Raw genomic sequence first — 24,107 nt, forward strand, 5'->3', positions numbered from 1 at the left:
CGCTGACAAACAACACAAGCTGTGCTCTCTTGGGTGACTCGTGCAATGGGGCACAGGGAACAGCTCCCTAGGGAGAGGCGGGTAATGTGATAGCCCCCTGTCATTGCCCCATCTGCCCAGCTAAATGGGCCACGGTGCCAGGTGCTGGAGGCGCTGGGCACATCACTGCCTTATCTGCCTGCTTCAGAGCACGGCGCAAGGGGCTCCATCTTGGTATCTGCCCTTTTGTTACTTTGAATATTTCTTATTCATGTTTTGTTTTCATATTTTACAAACATTTTTTTGCAAAGTTGTCTTGGAAAAAAATACAGGACCTTCTTCATATTGTAAATGGCTGGATAAGTGGAATGCTTCCATTAGGGGCGTACAAGGGGTGATATCCTGACCTGTGCCCCCCACAGTGCCCCCCATAAAGATGGAACCCCACAATATACCCTGTTTGCAAGTTAAGGAAAATCCTGTCAGGGCCACTTTACTATAAGGACAAAAACAATGTGTGCTGAAGCATGCCACCCAGACATAGGCCAAAAGGACTGCGATGTATGCCCAACAGGCGGGCAATTAACCATCACAGAGGCAATGACAAGCTTATATAGCGTATTCCAAAGAAAAAATAACAGTCATTACAGTTACACTACAGCAGAGCTAGCACCAGTTTTCATAATATAAATTGCATACATGATCATTAATAACCAATCCCTTAGAACTGAGGAGGCTGGTGTACTTACTGCGAAAGAAAACAAAGTGTCCCATCATCCAGAGAGTCTTGAATACAACGACACTTTTATTACTTCCTTACAAAACCACAGTAATCACCGTTATGTACAAAATTAAAGGAGTTGTCTCAAATTCGTCAATGGGTAAAATTGCAAAGTTCTTGTAAAAACAAGTAACAGCAATTTACTTCTTAAAAAAAACCCTCTACACTTTCAAGAATATGGTAATATCTTATAGTGTGGTCATGCTGCAGTCCCAGCCCAGCCATTTACATATGCAAGGAGCTTGCAGTGTGAGCGGGCTGCATGGTTTAATAATAATAATTGTATTCATTTATATAGCGCTATTAATTCCACAGCGCTTTACATACATTGGTCATACTGTCCCCATTGGGGCTCCCAATCTAGAGTCCCTATCAGTATGTTGGGTTTTTTTGGAGTGTGGGAGGAAACCAGAGAACCCAGAGGAAACCCACGCAAACACAGGGAGAACATACAAACTCCTTGCAGATGTTGTCCTTGGTGGGAATTGAACCCAGGACCCCAGCGCTGCAAGACTGTAGTGCTAACCACTGAGCCACCGTGCCACCCAGTCTTGCCCCCAATGAAGTTGGCTGGATCGTACCACTGGTTCCATGGCCAAATCAATGTAACACTGAGCTGTTAGTGTACATCGAATGAAAGCCAAAGGGGTCACAATGCCATACATTATGGCACCCCACATCATAATCCTACGAGTAGGACCGATGTGATGTGCCCTCAATAAAGGCCTCTTTATGCGTTGACCACGTGGTCTCCAGATCAATCTTCATCTATTGTGTTCAAGACTAAAGTGGGATTCCTCACTGAAGAGGATAAACTTCCAGTCCAGTATCCTGTGCTTCATTCTTGCTTCTAGTCTCCATATGCAGACCACGTGAGCAAACCATGAAGAGGCCTTCATGAGGGAATGTCACTAATGTCCTACTCCTGGGATTATAGTATGGGGGTGACATATAGTACAGTAGCCGGATCATTCTGTCCTTTATTCTAGCTTCATTAACAGCTCAGCGTAACTTACATTGATTTTGTGGTGTAATCTGTGGTTCAGCCATTTCTCCAAAGTGTTAAACATCAGGTTACAAAATCAAGCTGGGAAAAACAAGCAAAATAAACCACACAATACAGATTACATGGGGCTGGATACCATGATAAGTAATAATGACCAATCTTTACCCATCCAAAACTATATTTATTAGCAGATTTAATTTGCAAATATACTATACTGGTCCTAAAGGCCCAGTCACACTAAACAACTTACCAGCGATCCCAACGCTTAATTACCCAATGTGTACTGTGGCTACGCGTGCAGAGAGCAGGGAGCCGGCACTGACAGCTGAGAGCGGCGGAGGCTGGTAACGAAGGTAAATATCGGGTAACCAAGGGAAGGGCTTCTTGGTTACCCGATGTTTACCGTGGTTACCAGCGTCCGCAGAAGCCGGCTCCCTGCTCACTGCACATTTAGTTGTTGCTCTGTCGCTCTCACACACAGCGATGTGTGCTTCACAGCAGGAGAGCAACAACTAAAAAATGGCCCAGGACATTCAGCAACAACCAGCGACCTCACAGCAGGGGCCAGGTTGTTGCTGGATGTCACACACAGCGACATCGCTAGCAACATCGCTGCTACGTCACAAAAGTTGTTCCTTAGCAGCGATGTTGCTTAGTGTGACGTGGCCTTAAGGGGTACTTCACACACAGCGAGATCGCTGCTGAGTCACGTTTTTTGTGACCTCATTAGCGATCTCGCTGTGTGTAACGAGATCGCTGCTCGTTACACACAGCCCTGGTTCGTTTTTTTATTGTTGCTCTCCCGCTGATAAGCACACATCGCTGTGTGTGACAGCAAGAGAGCAACAATCCTGAATGTGCAGGGAGCAGGAGACGGCGTCTGACAGCCTGCGGTAAGCTGTAACTAAGGTAAACATCGGGTAACCAAGGTGGTTACCCGATATTTACCTTCGTTACCAGCCTCCGCAGCTCTCACGCTGCCAGTGCCGGCTCCTGCTCCCTGCACACGCTAAGTTAAGCGGTGTGAGCTGGTAACTAAGGTAAACATCGGGTAACCATACCCGATGTTTACCTTAGTTACCAGTGTCCGCAGCTTCCAGACGCCGGCTCCGTGCAAGCGCAGCGTCGCTTGCACGTCGCTGCTGGCTGGGGGCTGGTCACTGGTCGCTGGTGAGATCTGCCTGTTTGACAGCTCACCAGCGACCATGTAGCGATGCAGCAGCGATCCTGACCAGGTTAGAACGCTGGTCGGATCGCTGCTGCATCGCTAAAGTGTGAAGGTACCCTAAGGCTAAAAGAAGGACAACATGGAAAATATAAGTAGATAAAGAAATCAGGCAATTGTGACCGAGGGCATAAAAAAGAGAGCATGGGAGTGAAATCCCTACATGTTCTGCCACTGCATGTGACCTCTTCAAGAATACTAATGATTTCTGAATTATTCTTACATAGTGATCTATGACAATTCAATGAGCATATTAATTTAAAGGAAGTTTGTCAGTGCAAAATGATTGTTCAAAGCTAAGCTCCTGCTATATGGGGACATCGCTCTAATACAAAGTTATACCTTTCGTGTACAAATCCATTGCTCTGTTTGTCAAAATGTGTCCTTTATTCCTATATGCTATTTAGGTACTTGGTGCATCATTGTTGTGCCTGAGGAGTTCAGTGCACCTTTCCACCTACTTGTTTTCCATTTTTTCGACCTCTTCTGGCTCCTTTCTATGTTTTGCAAAACTTCATAAAGAATTGCTAACAAAAATTTACGGTGTAAATAAAATCACCAAATCACTAAACTTTAGGGGCAGACTGGAGTACATAAGTGACAAATTTTGCAGCTTTTTTAAAAGTCACAAATGATGAATAAGGCTTCAAAAAGGCACAAATGGAGAGAAGGATTTAGTGCAAACAAGTAAAAAAAGTCATTTTGGGTTGCCAGAATCCTTTTAATAAACGTGCTCCTTGTTATCACCAATATAATAAAGCCAGACATGACCAGCTCCATGGTTTGCATATGGTGTACGAGTGTATCGCAGAGGATGTTGTGTCTGTTTACAACAGTAGTATGGTGGATTGCAGAATTACACATGCACAGGCACAGCTTCATAACACCCATTTCAATTATGTCAATGTTGATGTAATAAGACAAAACCGCATAATTAAGAACGTTGTTACAGCAGTCTCTGTATGTAGAGACTTGGGACATGTTCAGGTCCGGAATCTCTCAGTGCTCTGAGACTCTTATGATTAAACGTGCTTTTCTTTTCTTTGGTGTATTAAGGTTTAATGTCAGTTTAGCAGCTTTCTAGCAGTCCATGTCAGGTGCAGCTGCTTTGTGATCACACCCATCACCTTCAAATAGTGGCAATACCCATCAACCTTTGATGTTGATAGAATCCATTACGTCCTGGCCACCTAGGTGGAAGGAGCTGCTGGGGTTCTGACCTGAGCCCGTCTGTGTGCTGCCTTGGAGTCTGGCTGCAGCCATGGAGTTGGTGTTTGTATCCTTTTTCTCCTTGTTTGTCTTCCTTCTTTTCATATTGTATTAGTGCATTGGTGGGACTAGTGTTCCTTGCTGGCCATCTCCCTGGTTAGGGTGGGTACAGGGCTTTACGTGGGCATTAGGTATCCTGCTCGGTAATGGGGTGAAAGAACCCGTATAGGGCTTGCTGCGGAGTGTGCAGGCTACAGCTGCAGGTGAGTGCTGGTGGTGTCCCATCTTCCCTCTCCCTAGCATCAGGGCCCACCGTTGTTAAAGTGTCCCCCTTTGTACGTGGTGTTTTTCTAATGTGTCAGACGTCCGTAGGTCAGATCACATGTCACACTGTGTAGTCGGACTTCTCCCACCCTGTGCGTGACACACGTGTGATGTAACAAGCATACATAGCACTCCATATTTACTGTGGGAAACCATAACGAGTGTGTACACTTGCGTTGTTAAGTCATGTAACCACTACAGAGTACGGTGTGGAACACCAATGCATTGGTGCACTGGTACATAAAGATGCTGATCTATGTGGCGCACAGTCCATATATGATGGCTGTTATGAGCTCACCAGGTGAGGTGCATTTGCTAAGCTGTAGATCAGGGTGAGCAGTACGGAGTGGAGCTTATCTAGTAGCGTTATCAGTGTGAAGAACACCAAGGATAGGTGGCACGAGTTAGTAAACAGGTATCTTGCCATAGTAGAGTTGAAGGTGCGGACAACACCAGGGTGTGACATCCATGTCTGTCCCCTCTACTGCTTCACTCATCGACCGTCACAGAGTGACTATTCAAAACTAAAGACATGAGCCAGAATATTAGTTGGTATACACACACTGCATAGAACATTTTCACACCGTGGCCATTTCACAGACAAAACCTAAGCTAGAGGCAAAATAAGCATCTACCCTGCTGTAAGAAATAACTAAAAAGTAATAATACATGTAAATAACATAGGGTATTTAATACACAGTTTTTGATTAAAAAAAAAGTGTAAAACCATTGCACGGTGACAATGTGTACCCCAATCCCTAATTCTCTAATATTATAAACTCAGGTAATGTCAAGAGATGGGAGCAGAAAAGGACTGGAGCCCGACTGCATGGACACCCTGCCAAGGGAAACTCCATAAATGAAATATCCAGCTCAAGGAGAGGGGGACCACAATAAAGAAATTGTCTTATTATCTTAAAAAGGTAAAATTGAAAAGTGCTTGCAAAAACTAGCAAATTTGCAATTTACTTGTTATTAAAGATTTTTTTGATTTGGAGGTATTTTTAGTGGCAATCAGTCAGCAGCATTTGACCCCCAAACTATTACATAGACATATAATTGCACAAACACTCGACATATAATACAATTGCACCCTGTAGAGCGTATTGGGCTGCTTTTTGTGTATAAATAAATAATAAATGAAAAAACCAACATGGGGTCGCCCCTATTTTGATAACCACTAAAAGTAGAGCAGACAGCTGTAGACTGATATTATCAGGCTGGGAAGGTCCATGGTTAATGGGCCCTTCCCTACCTAAAAATACCAGCCCACAGCAGCCCCAGAATTGGCACCTCCATTAAATGTGCCAATTCTCTCATTTTGCCTCAGCTCTTCCCGATAGTTCTGGTGCAGTGGCAATTGGGGTAGATGTCAGCTGGCATCAAGCCTTGGTTTTAGTAATGGATATATATCTATCAGACACCCCCATTACTAACTCAGTAAGTAAAAAGAAAAAACAACATACACACAAAAGTACTTTATTTAATTAAACAATCCCCAACATTTTTTCTGGTTCACCAATTAATTAAAAAAAAATAAAAACCATGCAGGTCTGACGTAGTGCACAAATGGAAACCTGAAAAACAAAGAGAGAAAAATAGAAACAAGAGACTGTCCCTCACTGAGCAATTTATCTCAAAGCAAAATTCCCAGTTCTGACGTGGTCCAGTTTCCCACATTAAAGGGAACCTGTCATGAGAAATGTCCCCTAAAACCTCACAGATTCCCCCTCTGCAGCTCCTGGGCTGCATTCTATAAAGGTCCCTGTTATGATTGTGGCCACTTTCTGACCTAAAAAAAGTGTTTATAAAGTTGTACCTTTTTTGCTTCTGATTCTGTAAATACGTCCCGGGGGCGGGCTGCCTGATGGCCGTTATTCTGCCCCCTGGTCCTGTATGCCGCCCCCCTCGCTGATTACAATAATGCTGGACGCCGCCCCCTGCTACATCCATCGCCGCGCATGCCCAGTGCCCATCTGTCGGGGATGAGCACTGTGCCTAGCGTCACCGCTGGTGACGTGCACGCAGGGTTAAGATTATGGGCGGTGCTGTGATGTTTATCGGCCTGCTTCGTTCTGCGCAAGCGCGCTGCTGGTAATCTGATCTCCGCGTCTCCTCCTGATCGGTGTAGTCACCGCTCCTCCCATCTATTTCCTGCCTCGGGGCAAGATGGGAAGGAGGTGACGTGAGGGTCAGCAGCAGCGCGCTTGCGCAGAACGAAGCAGGCCGAGGGGGCAAGCGCGGCCCCGCGATTATGGGCGGTTGCTTAGGAATAAACATCACAGCACCGCCCATAATCTTAACCCTGCGTGCACGTCACCAGCGGTGACGCTAGGCACAGTGCTCATCCCCGACAGATGGGCACTGGGCATGCGCGGCGATGGATGTAGCAGGGGGCGGCGTCCAGCATTATTGTAATCAGCGAGGGGGGCGGCATACAGGACCAGGGGGCAGAATAACGGCCATCAGGCAGCCCGCCCCCGGGACGTATTTACAGAATCAGAAGCAAAAAAGGTACAACTTTATAAACACTTTTTTTAGGTCAGAAAGTGGCCACAATCATAACAGGGACCTTTATAGAATGCAGCCCAGGAGCTGCAGAGGGGGAATCTGTGAGGTTTTAGGGGACATTTCTCATGACAGGTTCCCTTTAAGTAGATCAAAAGCTATGGAGGCCGTCTACGACTTTGAGCAGCAGCCACTCCTGGCTCACATTGCGCTCTGATAGACCGGGTGCCTCTGATAAGTTGTGATGTCAGGAACCTCATCACTCTGATGAGCAGTGACGTAGTCCAGAGACTATGACGGAATCAAGTTGGGGAGTTTTTATTTAAATAACGTATTTTTGTGTGTGGGGGTTTCTTGTACTTATTTTCTTTTTTCTTTCTGGGTTAGTAATGGTGAAGATGGATTACTAACACTAGATCTTGATCCAATCTGACACTACACAGCTGACATCAACCCCAATTGCCAACACACAAGGGCAGTTGAGAAGAGCTAAGGTGAATCGCCAGAATTGGATCATCTAATGTGATGCGCCACTTCTGAAGCGGGTGTTGCGAGCTGGTATTTTTAGGCATAGAGGGGCCAAATAACCATGGACCTTCCCAACCTGATAATATCAGCTGTCTGCTTTATCATTGCTAGTTACAAAAGTTGGGGGGACCCCATGTTGTTTTTTATCATTAATTCATTCATTCAATCATCATAAAAAGCTGTCCAATAAGCTACACTGGGTTCAATTTTATTGTATGTCTGTCGCTCTGTCACTCTGTTTATAAGTCTGTCGTTTTATATCTGTTATCTATCTCTATAGATCCAACAGAAAAAAGAGACTCTTCTCCAATGGTTTATGTAAAAATTGTTTATTGGTACATCAATTCATAGTGATATACATAGTAAATCTTTTTAAACAGAGAAAAGAGGGGAATGTATGAGATGAAAAAACAGACTTGGCACAATATAAAAACATTGTTATCTGAGTCAAGCCACCACATTGGCTGTAAATATAAGATGGAAAGGTATACGTACATACATAGACTAATAAATAAATAGCGGATGGTAGTGTGATGCATAGAGAAAATAGATTAACATGTATATTTAACCCCTTAGTGATGGAGCCGATTTGGACCTTAATGACCAGGCCAATTTTTAGAATTCTGACCAGTGTCACTTTATGAGGTTATAACTCTGGAACGCTTCAATGGATCCTGGTGATTCAGAGAATATTTTTTTGTGACATATTGTACTTCACGATAGTGGTAAATTTAACATTCTATATTTTGCATTTATTTGTGAAAAAAACCTAAATTTGGTGAAAATGTAGAAAATATTGCAGTTTTCAAACTTTGAATTTTTATGCCCTTAAAGTTATGTTACATAAAAGAGTTACTAAATAACATTTCCCACATGTCTACTTTACATCAGCGCAATTTTTTAAACATCATTATTTTGTTAGAAAGCTGGAAGTTCATCAGCAAATTCTCATTTTTCCAACAAAATTTACAAAACCATCTTTTTAGGGACCACATCACATTTGAAGAAACATTGAGAGGCCTGGGTGACAGAAAATGCCCAAAAGTGACACCGTTCTAAAAACGGCACCCCTCAAACTGCTCAAAATCACATTCAAGAATTTATTAACACTTCAGGCACTTCACAGGAATTAATGCAAGGTGCAATGAAAAAAAAACAAAACTACATTTTACCTAAAAATGTTGCCTTAACCCAAATGTATTCACTTTTACAAGAAATAGCACAACAAAGTGAACCCTAAAATTTGTTAACCAGTTTCTTCTGAGTGCACTGTTACACCACATGTGGTTAGAAACCTCTGTTTGGACAAATGGCCAGGCTCATAAGGGAAAGGGCACCATTTGAATTTTGGAACACTTACATTTGCAGGCCCCCTATGGTACCAAAACAGAACCCCCCACAAGTTCCATTTTGGAAATTAGACCTCTCAAGGATTTTATCCAGGGGTATAGTTATCATTTTGAACCCACAGGTACTTCACAGAATTTGATAACATTAAGTCATCATATTGAAAATTTTCATTTTTTTTTTAAATGTTGCTTTATCACCACATTTTGCACGTTTATAAAAGGTAACACCAAATAATGGACCCCACAATTTGTTACCCATTCTCTTATGAGCACAGTGATACCTCTCATGTGGTCAAAAAAAATTCTGTTCGGACAAACGGAATGGGACCATAATCAGGGCTGTGGATTCGGTAAGCCAAACCTGCAACTCCGACTCCTCAATTTGCCTTGCACTGACTCAGACTCCGACTCCCACATATATTGCTTATATTTAAGTGAAAAATATATTGTAGTACAATGTGAACATCAGACATTTAATCATTTTTATGATACAATAATCAGGATATTTAGATAGAAAAAAATATATTTATTGGAATACAACTTTAGAACACAAAAAACTGTAATAAATTGTAAATATGCAATACACTGTAATATAGATTACATATATATATATATATGTATTTATATATATATATATATATATATATATATATATATATATATATATATATATATATATATATATGTATATATATATACAGTGCCTACAAGTAGTATTCAACCCCCTGCAGATTTAGCAGGTTTGATAAGATGCAAATAAGTTAGAGCCTGCAAACTTCAAACAAGAGCAGGATTTATTAACAGATGCATAAATCTTACAAACCAACAAGTTATGTTGCTCAGTTACATTTTAATGAATTTTCAACATAAAAGTGTGGGTCAATTATTATTCAACCCCTAGGTTTAATATTTTGTGGAATAACCCTTGTTTGCAATTACAGCTAATAATCGTCTTTTATAAGACCTGATCAGGCCGGCACAGGTCTCTGGAGTTATCTTGGCCCACTCCTCCATGCAGATCTTCTCCAAGTTATCTAGGTTCTTTGGGTGCCTCATGTGGACTTTAATCTTGAGCACCTTCCACAAGTTTTCAATTGGGTTAAGGTCAGGAGACTGACTAGGCCACTGCAACACCTTGATTTTTTCCCTCTTGAACCAGGCCTTGGTTTTCTTGGCTGTGTGCTTTGGGTCGTTGTCTTGTTGTAAGATGAAATGACGACCCATCTTAAGATCCTTGATGGAGGAGCGGAGGTTCTTGGCCAAAATCTCCAGGTAGGCCGTGCTATCCATCTTCCCATGGATGCGGACCAGATGGCCAGGCCCCTTGGCTGAGAAACAGCCCCACAGCATGATGCTGCCACCACCATGCTTGACTGTAGGGATGGTATTCTTGGGGTCGTATGCAGTGCCATCCAGTCTCCAAACGTCACGTGTGTAGTTGGCACCAAAGATCTCGATCTTGGTCTCATCAGACCAGAGAACCTTGAACCAGTCTGTCTCAGAGTCCTCCAAGTGATCATGAGCAAACTGTAGACTAGCCTTGACATGACGCTTTTAAAGTAAAGGTACCTTACGGGCTCGTCTGGAACGGAGACCATTGCGGTGGAGTACGTTACTTATGGTATTGACTGAAACCAATGTCCCCACTGCCATGAGATCTTCTCGGAGCTCCTTCCTTGTTGTCCTTGGGTTAGCCTTGACTCTTCGGACAAGCCTGGCCTCGGCACGGGTGGAAACTTTCAAAGGCTGTCCAGGCCGTGGAAGGCTAACAGTAGTTCCATAAGCCTTCCACTTCCGGATGATGCTACCAACAGTGGAGACAGGTAGGCCCAACTCCTTGGAAAGGGTTTTGTACCCCTTGCCAGCCTTGTGACCCTCCACGATCTTGTCTCTGATGGCCTTGGAATGCTCCTTTGTCTTTCCCATGTTGACCAAGTATGAGTGCTGTTCACAAGTTTGGGGAGGGTCTTAATTAGTCAGAAAAGGCTGGAAAAAGAGATTAATCCAAACATGTGAAGCTCATTGTTCTTTGTGCCTGAAATACTTCTTAATACTTTAGGGGAACCAAACAGAATTCTGGTGGTTTGAGGGGTTGAATAATAAATGACCCTCTGAATAAACTTTTCACAATTTAAAAAAAAAAAAAAAAGAAATAACATTCTTTTTTGCTGCAGTGCATTTCACACTTCCAGGCTGATCTACAGTCCAAATGTCACAATGCCAAGTTAATTCCGAATGTGTAAACCTGCTAAATCTGCAGGGGGTTGAATACTACTTGTAGGCACTGTATATATATATATATATATATATATATATATACATATACAGTGGAACCTTGCTTAACAAGAACAATCCGTTCTGGGACTATGCTTGTTAACCAGGTTACTCGTTCAGCAGAGCAAGATTTCCCATAGGAAAACATTGCAATGCAGACAATTCGTTCCACAACTAGTTAAATGTCCCATCTTGGTCCACTATTCTGTCATTCCACACATGCACAAACGCACACAAACACATACAAACACACACAAACTCACACAAGCACGCACGCAAATGCACATATTATATGCTCACCTTACCTTCCGTTCCATCGCCGGTCTCCTGGGACTTCCTGTTCTCCGGTGCGGGCCGTGTATCGGGTTACCATAACGACGAGGGAGGAACTTCCTGCCAGAGCGCTGACGTCAAAGGCAGAGCCGCTTGCCATTGATTGGCCAGCGCGCTGCCTTTGAGTAGCGGTGACAGGAACCAGGACGTTCGTGCTTCGTCGCTATGGATGCCGATGCACAGCCTGGAGTGGAGCGGAGCGGCGAACTACAGGACCCAGGAGGCCGGCGATGAAACGGAAGGTACACATATTATATGCTCACCTTACCTTCCGTTCCACCGCCGGCCTCATGGTACTTGCAGTTCGCCGCGAGGACGTCGCAATGTACCTGGGAACTACAAGAACCCTTAGACCGACGGTGGAACGGAAGGTAAGGTGAGCATATTACTGTATGTGTGTGCGTGCGTGTGTGTTTGTGTGTGTTTGTGCGTGCTTGTGTGTGTTTGTGTGTGCTTGTGTGTGTTTGTGTGGACTGCAAGTGCGGGTCAGAGCGCGGTGGATGTACGGAACCGGAAGTGTCTGAGGTGAGGATTTTGCTCGCACAGCAAAGCTTTCTCGTAAACCGGGTTACAAATTTACAGAAAGCTTTACTTGTTAAGCGAAATTCTTGTTACGTGGGTTACTCGTTAAGCGAGGTTCCACTGTGTATATATATATATATATATATATATATATATATATACAGTACAGACCAAATGTTTGGACACACCTCATTCAAAGAGTTTTCTTTATTTTCAGAACTCTGAAAATTGTAGATTCACATTGAAGCATCAAAGCTCTGAATTAAAACATGTGGAATGAAATACTTAAAAAAGTGTGAAACAACTGAAGATATGTCTTATATTCTAGGTTCTTCAAAGTAGCCACCTTTTGCTTTCATTACTACTTTGCACGCTCTTGGCATTCTCTTGATGAGCGTCAAGAGGTAATCACCGGAAATGGTTTTCCAACAGTCTTGAAAGAGTTCCCAGAGATGCTTAGCACTTGTTGGCCCTTTTGCCTTCACTCTGCGGTCCAGCTCACCCCAAACCATCTCGATTGGGTTCAGCTCTGGTGACTGTGAAGGTCAGGTCATCTGGCGTAGCACCCCATCACTCTCCTACTTGTCAAATAGCCCTTACACAGCCTAGAGGTGTGTTTGGGGTCATTGTCCTGTTGAAAAATAAATAATGGTTCAACTAAACGAAAACCGATGGAATAGCACGCCGCTGCAAGATGCTGTGGTAGCCATGCTGGTTCTGTATAACTTCAATTTTGAATAAATCCCCAACAGAGTCACCAGCAAAGCACCCCCACACCATCACACCTCCTCCTCCATGCTTCACGGTGGGAACCAGTCATGTAGAGTCCATCTGTTCACCTTTTCTACAAAGACATGGTGGTTGGATCCAAAGATCTGAAATTTGGACTCATCAGACCAAAGCACAGATTTCCACTGGTCTAATGTCCATTCCTTGTGTTCTTTAGCCCAAACAAGTCTCTTCTGCTTGTTGCCTGTCCTTGGCAGTGGTTTCCTAGCAGCTATTTTACCATGAAGGCTTGCTGCACAAAGTCTCCTCTTAACAGTTGTTCTAGAGATGAGAAGGTGTGTCCAAACTTTTGGTCTGTACCGTGTGTGTGTATATATATAATGTGTAATAAACTATGTAAGTGGCAAAAAACAGTTTTCAACAAAAACATACTAAACAACATTTGTGCAGTCTATGAATTTGTTGTAAGAAATAGAATTGCCTCCATCAGATCCTCCTTCATAGATGACCTCTAATCTGACCTAATAATTTTAAGGCTAGAGAACAACCTCTCTACACTAACTTGGGTTGGAGGCAAAGCCGTAACCACATGGGCAACATCTCTAACAATTTCCAGGTATACAGGAATTGCCTCATGCACAGTTAGTTTTGAACTGTTGAATTTTTCTATTTCTTTGAGAGCAAGTGAAAAATTTTGCTGAAATATGGTCAATCTGCTTGCTATAGGAGACGGAGTAAAATATTTTTCCTTTTTCCTTGCGGCAACGCTTTGCCTGCTCCATGTCATCCAAATACTTGTCAAAGTTAAACTCCTCATCTGATGAGGATGAAGATATGACAGTAGTAGCACTGTCAGGACCCAATTCCTCTTGCACCTGGCAGTCCTTTAAGCCACTCATCCTAACTGCTACATCAGTCAGAGCTTTTTTTCCTTTAGTAAGCTGTTGACCATCAAGCAGTATACGATTACTTGGGTCCACATAAACAGCTGCCAGAAGAATTTTATTTTCCAATAGCTGTGTGTCTTTCTATTTCATTGAAGCAGAGATGCCATCTGCGATTAAACATCCTCTTTGGAACAGGCAAAATAGCAAGTTCTTCCACTCCCTTATGAAAATGCCAGGAGTTAAATCCTCAGCTTGTAATTTTTTAGTCACGGTAAATGGATGATTAAGCAATTCCTTCAATTCAGCTACCTGTGTCCATTGACCTTCATTTAGGGTTACCTGAGGGTTCGCCATATCTATAAGAAATGGTTTTTGTTCAAGCAATCGCTCAATCATTAAATAAGTGCTGCCCCACCGAGTGGCTTGATCGATAATTGCCTCTTTCCCAGCACGTCTCTTCAAGATTAAATCAATTTTAGGGATCCTGGCGGCAATAACCAATATCCTCACTTTTCCAATCAGATTTCCAGCATGTCCCTCTTGCAGACTCTCTCTTATTAGAGAGCAAAAGAGAAGGGTGTTTGATACTGCGCCAAAGGATCACAGGAACAGATGTTTAGATTAATGCATCTTTATTTCATCCAGGTCTACACGTTTCTGGAGCCACTGCCCCCTTCCTCAGGACCGTCAGGAAAGACAAAACATCAAACATCAAAACAATCAGAGATTTGATGTTTTGCTCTCTGTTTTCTGCCATTTGGGTGGCTGCAGCCTTGGATCAGATGCTACATGCGAATATAGTTGTTGTGACTCTCACAACGACATCTGGTGAGTAGTTTCACCCTCCTCCCACCCCTTATATACTGGGGTAAGACCCTATATGCGCTTTTCTCTCCACAGATTTCTTGCAGACTATCTCTTATTGCCAGCTGCAGCGTGTGCACAACACAGTGCATGGGATGAATATGAAAGTGTTTTGAAGCAGCTTCAACAAGATCATCTAATCCTAAAGTATCATTTTGCTGTCTTTCTGTTGTTACATCTGTTTGTTCCTCAGTTACATGAACAGCGCTGTGGCTCCATCTCACACATACTGAATCCTAAATTTTCTTCTTGCTGTTGTTCATTACTCTCATTCATCAGTTTAATTGTACTTATCATGTTTGAAGCATTGTTCGTTATTTTTCTAATCTGCTTTTGCTATTGAAAACATTACCTATGAGCTCAAAAACCTTTCAGGTGATGCGTTTTTTTAAAAAGCTGATCTGCTTTTGCAGCTGAAAAACGTATCCTCAAAAAATGCAGCAAAAACGCTGTGTGTGAATGCAGCCTTAGATCAGGAATAGAACAGCCATTTATAGGACATTTCATAACTATTCTAAATTCCTATGAAAAAATATTCTGCACATTCTGCATTGAACTACTGTACCCAATTTATTATATATTTTAGGAGTCGGAGTCGGTGCATTTTATACCGACTCCACCAAAATGAACACCGACTCCGACTCCACAACCCTGGTCATAACAGAAGTAGGAATATTTGAATTTTGGAAAGCAAATTTGGCTGAAATAGATTGCGGGCACCCTGTCGCATTTGCAGGGCCCTAGGGCACCTATAATGCAGAACCCCCCCCCCCCCCAAAGTTGACCCAATTTTGAAAACTAGACCCCTCAAGAATTTTATCTGGAGGTATTGAGAGTATTTTGAACCGACAGGTACTGCACGGAATTTGATAACATTAAGTTGTCATATTACAAATGTTATTTTTTTTCCCCCAAAATTGTAGCTTCAGTACCAAATTTCTCACTTTGTCAAGAGGAAACACCAAAAGGTGGACCTCACAGTTTGCTTCCCACTTTCTAATGAGCACGAGGATACCCCACATGTAATGAAAAAGGTCTATTTGGACAAATGGGAGGGCTCGGAATGGAAGGAGTAATATTTGAATTTATGAAGCAAATTTGGCTAAAATAGATTGCGAGCACCATGTCGCATTTGCAGGGCCCCTAAGATACCTAAACAGCAGAAACCCCCCATAAGTGATCCCATTTTGAAAACTAGACCTCAAGGAATTTATATAGGGGTGTATTGAGCATTTTGAACAGCACTAATTTGGACAACATGTTGCATTTGTAGAGCCCCATAGGTGAAAAAAATGCAGACACCCACATGTGACCCCATTTGGCAAACTAAACCCTATAATGAATTTATCTATTTGTGTTGTGAGTTTTTTTAACCCACAAAGTACACAGAATTTTAGTAGATTGGGATGTGAAAACAAAAAATAAAGGGTTTTTCCGCCAAAAATTAACTTTAGCCTCAAAATTTTAATTAACACAAAGGGTAACAGAAAAGAAAGGACATGACAAATTGTTATGCACTTTTTATCGAATGTGACAATACCTCATATGTGGTTGTGCACTACTATTTAAGTACACGGAAGGGATTGGATAGAAAGCAGTGCGACTTGGTATTTAGAATGTGGATTCTGTTTCAATTGACCTCCATTAGCCGAGCCCCTGAGGTGCCAGATCAGCAGAAACGCCACAAGTGTTCTCATATTGGTAACGTCACTGCTAAGGAATTCATCTAGGGATGTGATGAGAATTTTGAACCCACAGGTGCCTCACAGAATATTATAAGACATCTCAAAACAGTATTATGAAAACTATTTTAACTATAAAGACTGAGTGAAGGTCAGAAAGAGAGAGGTATAGGAAAGAGAAAAGGGTATGAGAGGGGGGGGGGAGATATAGATAGATAGATAGGAGTAAATCGGGCGTCCAGAGAGCTCATACGCACAAATATACGAATCCTCTTAAAGATTACATATATCAGTTAAAGGAACCTGAGGGAGAAAGGACCAAAGTAGAGCCCCTTATCTGAGCCAAGACGAATATTCCGGCGTCTCTCGGAAAATGAGCCAGGAAGTCCACGTGCCAGCATGTGCATCCCATTTGTCACTATCATCTGCCATCAGGGATTCCATACGCTCCAATCTATTTATCTCCTCTAAAAATTCCCTCATAGAGGGGGTGGTAGTTGTCTTCCAATGTCTTGGAATAATCATACGAGCAGCGATGAGAAAAAAGCGCAGGATACCTCTTTTGGTCACAGAGAGAGATCCAGGAATTAGGGACAGTAAGGCTATTTGAGGAGTGGGGATTACTCGAATACCCGACAGTTGAAAGTACACTTCAAAAATTGAATCCCAGAATGACCTTATCAAGGAACAATCCCACCATATATGTTTCATAGTACCAATTTCGACTCCGCATCTCCAGCAGGTATCTGGTACTGTGGGGAAGATCTTATGCAGTACGTCACGGCATCTGTACCAGCGTGTAAGAATTTTAAAATTTTTCTCCTGTGCACTACAAGAAATGGACATTTTATGAGAGAGTGTAAAGATTTTGAGATGATCTTGTGCCGACAACGTGATCTGGAGCTCTCTTTGCCAGGCTTCCAAATACGTAGGGGTGCCTTTATACTGGGCTGTACATAAGAGGTTGTAGATCAATGCGATGGCATGCTGTGGCACGGCTTTTAATGAAATTAGGGTCTCAAAGTGTGTAGGTTTGGATAATAGAGCGTTTCCCGGGAATTTCTTTTTTAGAAATGTGGTCAATTGAGTATATTCCAGCCAGGATAATCTCCTCTCCGGGCATGACTCCTGCAAAGCCTCAAAAGACGCCGTTTCAGATAGTCTCCTAGCAACCTGTTCTAGTGTAACTCCGTCTGCGGAGTCCCAACACAAGAAGGTAGATCTCTTCAACGCAGGGGGAAAGTCTAAATTATTAAAAAGTGGGCTCATACTCCCTGGTCTGTGGGATAAGTTTAACGTCTCCAGATGTCTGTCCCAGAGAAGCATGAGCGCCTGAGTCAGAGGTTGAAACCCCGAGACCGCCGGTCTCTGTTGAAGGGGGGCCCATAGAAGCTGTGCCAGAGGGAATGGGGAGAGATGGGACTCAACGCCCACCCATTGTTTAGTGAGATAGTTAAATCTCCAATCTAAGACCCTCGTGAGGAGGACACTCTGGTAGTACTTTTCGAAGTCAGGTAAACCAGCGCCTCCCCTGGATTTGGGTCTCACCAGTGTGGCGTATCGAATCCGAGGTCTCCCCGTCCCCCAGACAAATCTGCTACACGCCCTCTGGAGCTGTCTAAAATACTGTTTAGCAACTTTTTCCGGGACTGTTTGGAATAAATAAAGGAACCTCGGGAGTATGTCCATCTTGAGGGCATTGATCCGGCCAAACCAGGAAAGTCGGCCCCGGTTATATCTATTAAGATCTGCAAGAGTTCTAGTAAGCAGTGGGGAGTAATTAGCCATAAACAACTCATCTGGATTGGCCGAAACAAATATCCCCAGATACTTGATAGATTGGGTCTCCCACTTAAATGGGGAGGCGGATTTTAGTCTATTGACTTGTGTGGTAGGAAGAGTAATATTAAGGGCCTCTGTCTTTGAGTAGTTTACTTTGAAGTTAGAAACTATGCCAAAGCGTTGAAATTCCTGGATGAGAATTGGAAAGGCGATTTCCGCGTTTGTTAGATATAGAAGGAGGTCATCAGCGTATAAGGCAAGTTTATAATATTTCTGACCTATATCAAAGCCCTTTATATCGGGGGAGTTTCGAAGGGATATAGCCAAATGCTCCATGGCTATCACATATAGAAGGGGTGAAAAAGGGCACCCCTGTCTAGTGCCATTAGATATTTGCAGGGGAGAAGATAGAGTATTATTGGCTCGAACTCGTGCCGAGGGCTTATGATACAGGGCAAAAATTCTCTCCAACATAGTTTGACCGATTCCCAGCTGTCTTAGGGATGAGTGTAGGAAGGTCCAGTTAAGACGATTGAATGCCTTCTCGGCATCGATCGATAGGAGGCAGGCTGGAGTACCTTGTCTGTACATGTGGGAGGTCAAAAGTAGAGTTTTAATAGTGTTATCGCGCGCCTCTCTACCCCGGACAAACCCTGTTTGGTCAGTATGGATTGAGGCAGGCAACAGCGGGGACAACCGGTTAGCTATTAGTTTGGCGAAGATCTTGACATCTACCCCTATAAGAGAGATAGGGCGGTAGTTGGAGCATAGCGATGGGTCCTTCCCAGGCTTGGGAATCACCGTTATGGTAGCCGCAAGGGTTTTCGCGGCAAAGGGGCAAGCTGAGGATATAGCGTTAAAGGTCCTGGTCAGGAAGGGCGTCAGTTCCAAGACGAATTGCTTATAGAAATTGGCCAGGAAGCCATCCGGACAGGACTCCTACCATTGGCTAGACCCCTAATAACCTCAGTGACCTCCTGTTCGCTAAAAGGGTCATCTAGCATGAGAGAGTCCACATGGTTCAGTGGGGGGAGAGGTGTACCATCGACATAGTCGTCCACTTTCGCTTGGAAATTTGTTGGGGACATGTCCGCCACTGGGTCATCTAGGTTGTATAACCCGTCATAATAGTCTCGGAATACATCTGCAATTTCATGAGGTTTATGTACTGAATGGCCAGATGGTGATTTAATGGTGGGGATAAATGTAGAGGGCAGGCGAGGATTAAGAAACCTAGCCAGAGCTCTGCCTGGCTTGTTAGAGAATTCGTACATAAATCTCCTACCTCTGTCTCGGTGACGGGCAGACGCTGCATCCAAGAGGGACCCCAGATCTAGTCTAGCCTTGAGCAAGTCTGTTAAAATCTGAGGGTCATGAGTCCGTTTATGGGTCTGTTCTAGGTGTTGAATGGAAGTCAGTAATCTGTCTATTTCTCAATCTCTATCCCTCTTGAGTCTGGTTCCCTGTTGAATAAAGGCCCCCCGGATCATCCCCTTCAGGGCCTCCCATTGAAGTGGTAAGGGTGTTGGGTCATTGGCATGAAATTCGAAGAAGTCCGTGATGGTCTTCCTGATGGCTGACTGACATGTCTGATCTTTTAATAAGTGCGGGTTCAATGACCATACCCACTCCCCGGGGCGCAAGTCTGTCAAAAGGAGAGAAAGTGACACCGAAGCATGATCGGACCACACCATAGAGTCTATAGTACAGGCCGGGTCATGTGAGAGTAGGTGTTGACTAATGAAAAAAAAGTCTATTCTACTGTACATATCATGGACAGGAGAATAGAAAGTGTAGTCCCGTGTTTTAGGGTGTAGGGTACGCCAGATGTCGATAAGCCTCAAGTCCAGTAATTTACTCCTAAGACCCCGCAGTTTCACTGCAGGAACAGAGGACCTACCCGAGGAGGAGTCAACAGCCCGATCAAAGATAAGATTGAAATCTCCTCCAAGAATCAAGGAGCCTTCAGCGAATTCAGAGAGGGTGTTCAGGTATTTTTGGCAAGTCCTGGCCGGGTCCTGGTTGGGGAGATAGAGATTGGCAATGGTAAATAACTTGGTACAGATCTTAAGTTTGATAAAAATAAATCGCCCCTCTGGGTCGGACTTAACTGATAAGACCTGAGCTGGGAGAGATCTATGTAGAGCGATGCTAACTCCCTTGGATTTTGCAACTGAATTGGTACTATGAAACCAGGAATTATAATACCTATGCTTAAATGCGGGAGTGTGGTCCGTTTTAAAATGAGTCTCCTGAAGCAATAAAATATGGATTCTTTTTTTATGCATGTTATAGAGGATCTTGGATCTCTTCTCTGGTACATTAAATCCTCTAACATTTAACGAGCATAAGTTGAGGTTCGCCATCTTAGAAGCCCTATCTTCTGGGCACCCAAGGGAAGAGTAGGGAGATGGGGAGGGAGAAGAAAGAAACTGAGATTAAAGAAAAGAGAGCAGGGAAAGTAGTAAAACGGAAAAAGAAACCAGAATAATAAAGACTAATATCAAAACTTGTCTTTACTTAGCCTCCTGAGTCCTAGCTCAGAAGGCAATTTAAACTGAGAAAATACTCGTAACCAGTGTTCTAGGAACACACCCTAATATGGGAGGTGACTGAAAACTAAGTCGCCTGAAGGACGGCTGCTACACCACCTAACTAGTTAATACCGAAAAGGGGTAGAAGAAAAGGAAACCACAGATGGTCAGTCACCCGACCAAAATGGAAGTAACACATATAACAGCTAACAGCTCAAGTTCAATGTAATTAATCACAGCAACAAAGTGAGGAATGTAGCAAGAAAGATAAACTCCCGTCTCTAACTTACAACTCGTGAGGCCTTTAGGAGAGGCATACATACCCATGGGGGTTCAGGTGCCCCAACTCAGCATTGGAGCATGCCGGGAGGGGAGGCAGAGAATCCCAACATTATTAGAATTAGTGATGCCCAGGGGAGGGGGGAGAGGAGAGGAGGGATGGGGGAAAGAATAAAAAAAACAAAAAAACAACCAGACGGACATAGGGCAATATTGGCTAGGCATCAGAGTAGGCCATAACAGCCTTCATTCCTCCTTCAAACTACACTTATAACCCAGTAGTCCCGAGAGTTCACGTCTCCACCGATGAGGTTCTCGGCGACTTCTGGGATCTTTGTCGCTGAATACAGTGTTGATCAGGTGGGAAGGAACCTCCACGACGGACCACTCTCTGGGGTGGAGGTGTAGTATACGGCCAGTCCAGCAATTTTATCCCAGGGAGATCCAGAGCCGAAAGGAAATCTGGCAGGTCAGCCGGAGACCTCAAGATCAGGTTGGGACCTTTCCTGACTTGTAGTTGAAAAGGATAGCCCCAGGAATAAGCAATATTGTTGTTACGTAGAACCTCCAGTAGGGGTCTCAGGGCTCTCCTTTTTGAAAGTGTTGATCGGGAAAGATCCGCCAGAAATTGTATGGGAGTTCCTTTAAAATCCAGGGTACCTTTATCTCTTGCTTTTCTCATAATATTCTCCTTGACCTGGAAGAAGTGTACCCTGCAAATAATGTCCCTTGGCCTCTCCGGGTCCGGGTTTCTAGGCCCCAGTGCACGGTGTGCTCTGTCCATCTCAATGCGTGTTTCAAGGGAACGTTCCAGCAAGGAGTTAAACATCCTCTGCAGTGTAGAGGTCAGATCCTGAGGCCCGACTGACTCTGGCAAACCACGAATGCGCACATTATTTTGCCTGTTGCGGTTTTCAGCATCTTCAATCATGTCAAACAAGAGGTGGATCTGTTGAGCCTGCTGATCTATAAGCTGCTGTTGTGAGCTTTGCTGAGAGTATAAATCCTGGGTGGATGATTCAAGGGCCCGCACGGAGTTAGTCAGTGATGACATATCCTCCTTCAAGGAGCGAATTTCAGTTTTACAAACAGCCTCTAGGCGGGCAATGTATCCCTCCATATCCATTTTGGTTGGCATAGCATTGATTTGAAGCCTTAAAGCTGACATTTCTGAGCCTTGGTCTTCCCCATAGTGTTGCAAGGGAGTAGCTGTGTTCTCCCCTCCATGGCAGGGGAGGGTGAGCAAGCCCTGCGCCACAGCCTCTCCTGAGCCAGCTGCTGGGGTATTTGAGTGCTGTGGGGCAGGGGACGACCGCGGGGTACCTGGTGAGTTGGAGCAGTCAGGAAGAGAGGCAGGAGATCCTCTGCTCTGTGAAGCCCCAGGGGGAGAAGCGTGCCCTGCAGCCAACTTCCCACTGCTCACCCCTCCCCCATCAGTCACCACAGGCCGGTCTCCAGTGCTTCCTCCAGGAGCCATCCATCCAGGAGCCTGCGATGCCGGGTCAGTCCGCAGCCCCTCTCCGGGTTGCTGTGCAGAGCGGGCGGGGGAAGCAGGAGAACACTCAGGCTGTGACAGCCGGGTCGTAGCAGCACGCGTCCCGGTCGCCATTACAGGCCTGGGAGGACGCTGGGCCTCAGTCAGGTATGGCACGATACCTTGCCCCCCGTGGCTGGGAGTCCCTCTGGCAGGCGTCTGTGACCGGAGACCCGCTTTCCCTCTCATCTGACCCTGGTGTTCGCTCTTAATAGCTGGTGGGTGGTGGTGTTTGCAGCCGTTGCTGAGGAACTCCTACAGTGTGTGTCTTGCCGGCGCCATGTCCAGGCCACGTCCCCAACATAACATTTTTTGATAGGTTTTTATTCACATTTTTCAGATGAAGAACGAACAAAAAACAACAATTCACTTATTGATTTTTTTTTTATACAGATATATTTTTCTTTGCACAGTTCACCGTGCGGTAAAAAAACATTTATTCTTTGGGAAAGTACGGTTACAGCGATACCAGATATATATAACTTTGTGCTTTGCTAGTTTTACAGACTAGAAAACAATATTTGTCAAAAAATTATTTGTTTTTGCATCGCCATATTCTGAGAGCTGTCACTTTATTATTTTTTTTCCGAATGAGCCATTTTAGGGCTTGTTTTGTGTGGGACAGTTTAGTGTTTTCATTTCCTCAACTTTTTGATCTCTTTTTAATGATTTTTGTGTGTCAGTACAATGAAAAAATGCTAATTTTTGGTCTAATGTCCATTCCATGTGTTCTTTAGCCCAAACAAGTCACTTCTGCTTGTTGCCTGTCCTTACCAGTGGTTTCCTAGCAGCTATTTTACCATGAAGGCCTGCTGCACAGTCTCCTCTTAATAGTTGACAGTTGTTCTAGAGATGAGAAGGTGTGTCCAAACTTTTGGTCAGTACTGTATAAGTAAGGACGTTTTTTTTAAATTGTTTGTCTGAAATGCATCTGGTGTTTCTATGCCTGCAGTTTATTAATATGTAGTGCCTTTTTTGATTTCCTTTTAACAGTAATGGAATAAAAGTTTATTTATTTTATGTATACATTTTTAGTGCTGGATCTATTCCTTTTCTTCTCTCCTGCCTGTCAGCTGTGATGTACACCTGTCACCGACTGGAATTTCACATGTGGAGCCGCTCTGTTTACTTTTTCTTCGGTGCCATTAAAAAGCGACGCTGAGGAATAAATACATTAAGCGACCACTTTTAAAAGGCGTATCGGCGGTTATTAAGGGTTTAAATTACTTACTGCAGCAGCAGAATTTCAGCTTTGTTTCTGTACTGAAATCTGGATCAAATTTCACAATACGTCACAACCCATGCATGTTAATGGGTTTCCAAAATCCTGTTCAAAAGCTTTCCACATGGATTAAATAATTGCTCCACAAAAAGTCTGCTTCAGACATAAGTAGCTGGTTATTCATTGTACACAGAAACTTGTCATAATATGACAATAGAGATACTTGTGTGATCTGCTGTCATTATATAATAGATATAGTACTTATGTGATCTGCTGCATACGCGGGTCCCATTTTTCCAAAATAGATCTTGTAATACAATACAGATTTGAAACATGCAATTCCCAAGCATGTGAACACATCCTGACAAGTTGTTTCCAATTTTTTAATTATACTTGCAATTATGAAAAACTGCCACATGGTGGGACTAGTGGTCAATAAATTCCAATAATATACACTGTGTGGACAAATATATTGGGACACCCCTTTTAATCATTAAATTCAGGTTTTTCATTCAGCCCCATTGCCTCAGATTTAAAATAACCAGCTCATAGCCTT

At 43.6% G+C, this 24,107-nt stretch overlaps 1 long non-coding RNA gene across 1 annotated transcript; it reads left to right on the forward strand.

Moving 5' to 3' along the window:
- Positions 1 to 13: 13 nt before the first annotated feature.
- LOC142301631 (uncharacterized) lies at positions 14 to 14,715 on the forward strand. Its single transcript, XR_012752856.1, has 3 exons — positions 14 to 213; positions 5,309 to 5,447; positions 14,300 to 14,715. It is a non-coding gene; the product is annotated as an uncharacterized LOC142301631 (long non-coding RNA).
- The last annotated feature ends 9,392 nt before the right edge of the window (positions 14,716 to 24,107 follow it).

Source organism: Anomaloglossus baeobatrachus, chromosome 4 (assembly GCF_048569485.1).
Source record: "Anomaloglossus baeobatrachus isolate aAnoBae1 chromosome 4, aAnoBae1.hap1, whole genome shotgun sequence".
Lineage (NCBI taxonomy): Eukaryota > Metazoa > Chordata > Amphibia > Anura > Aromobatidae > Anomaloglossus > Anomaloglossus baeobatrachus.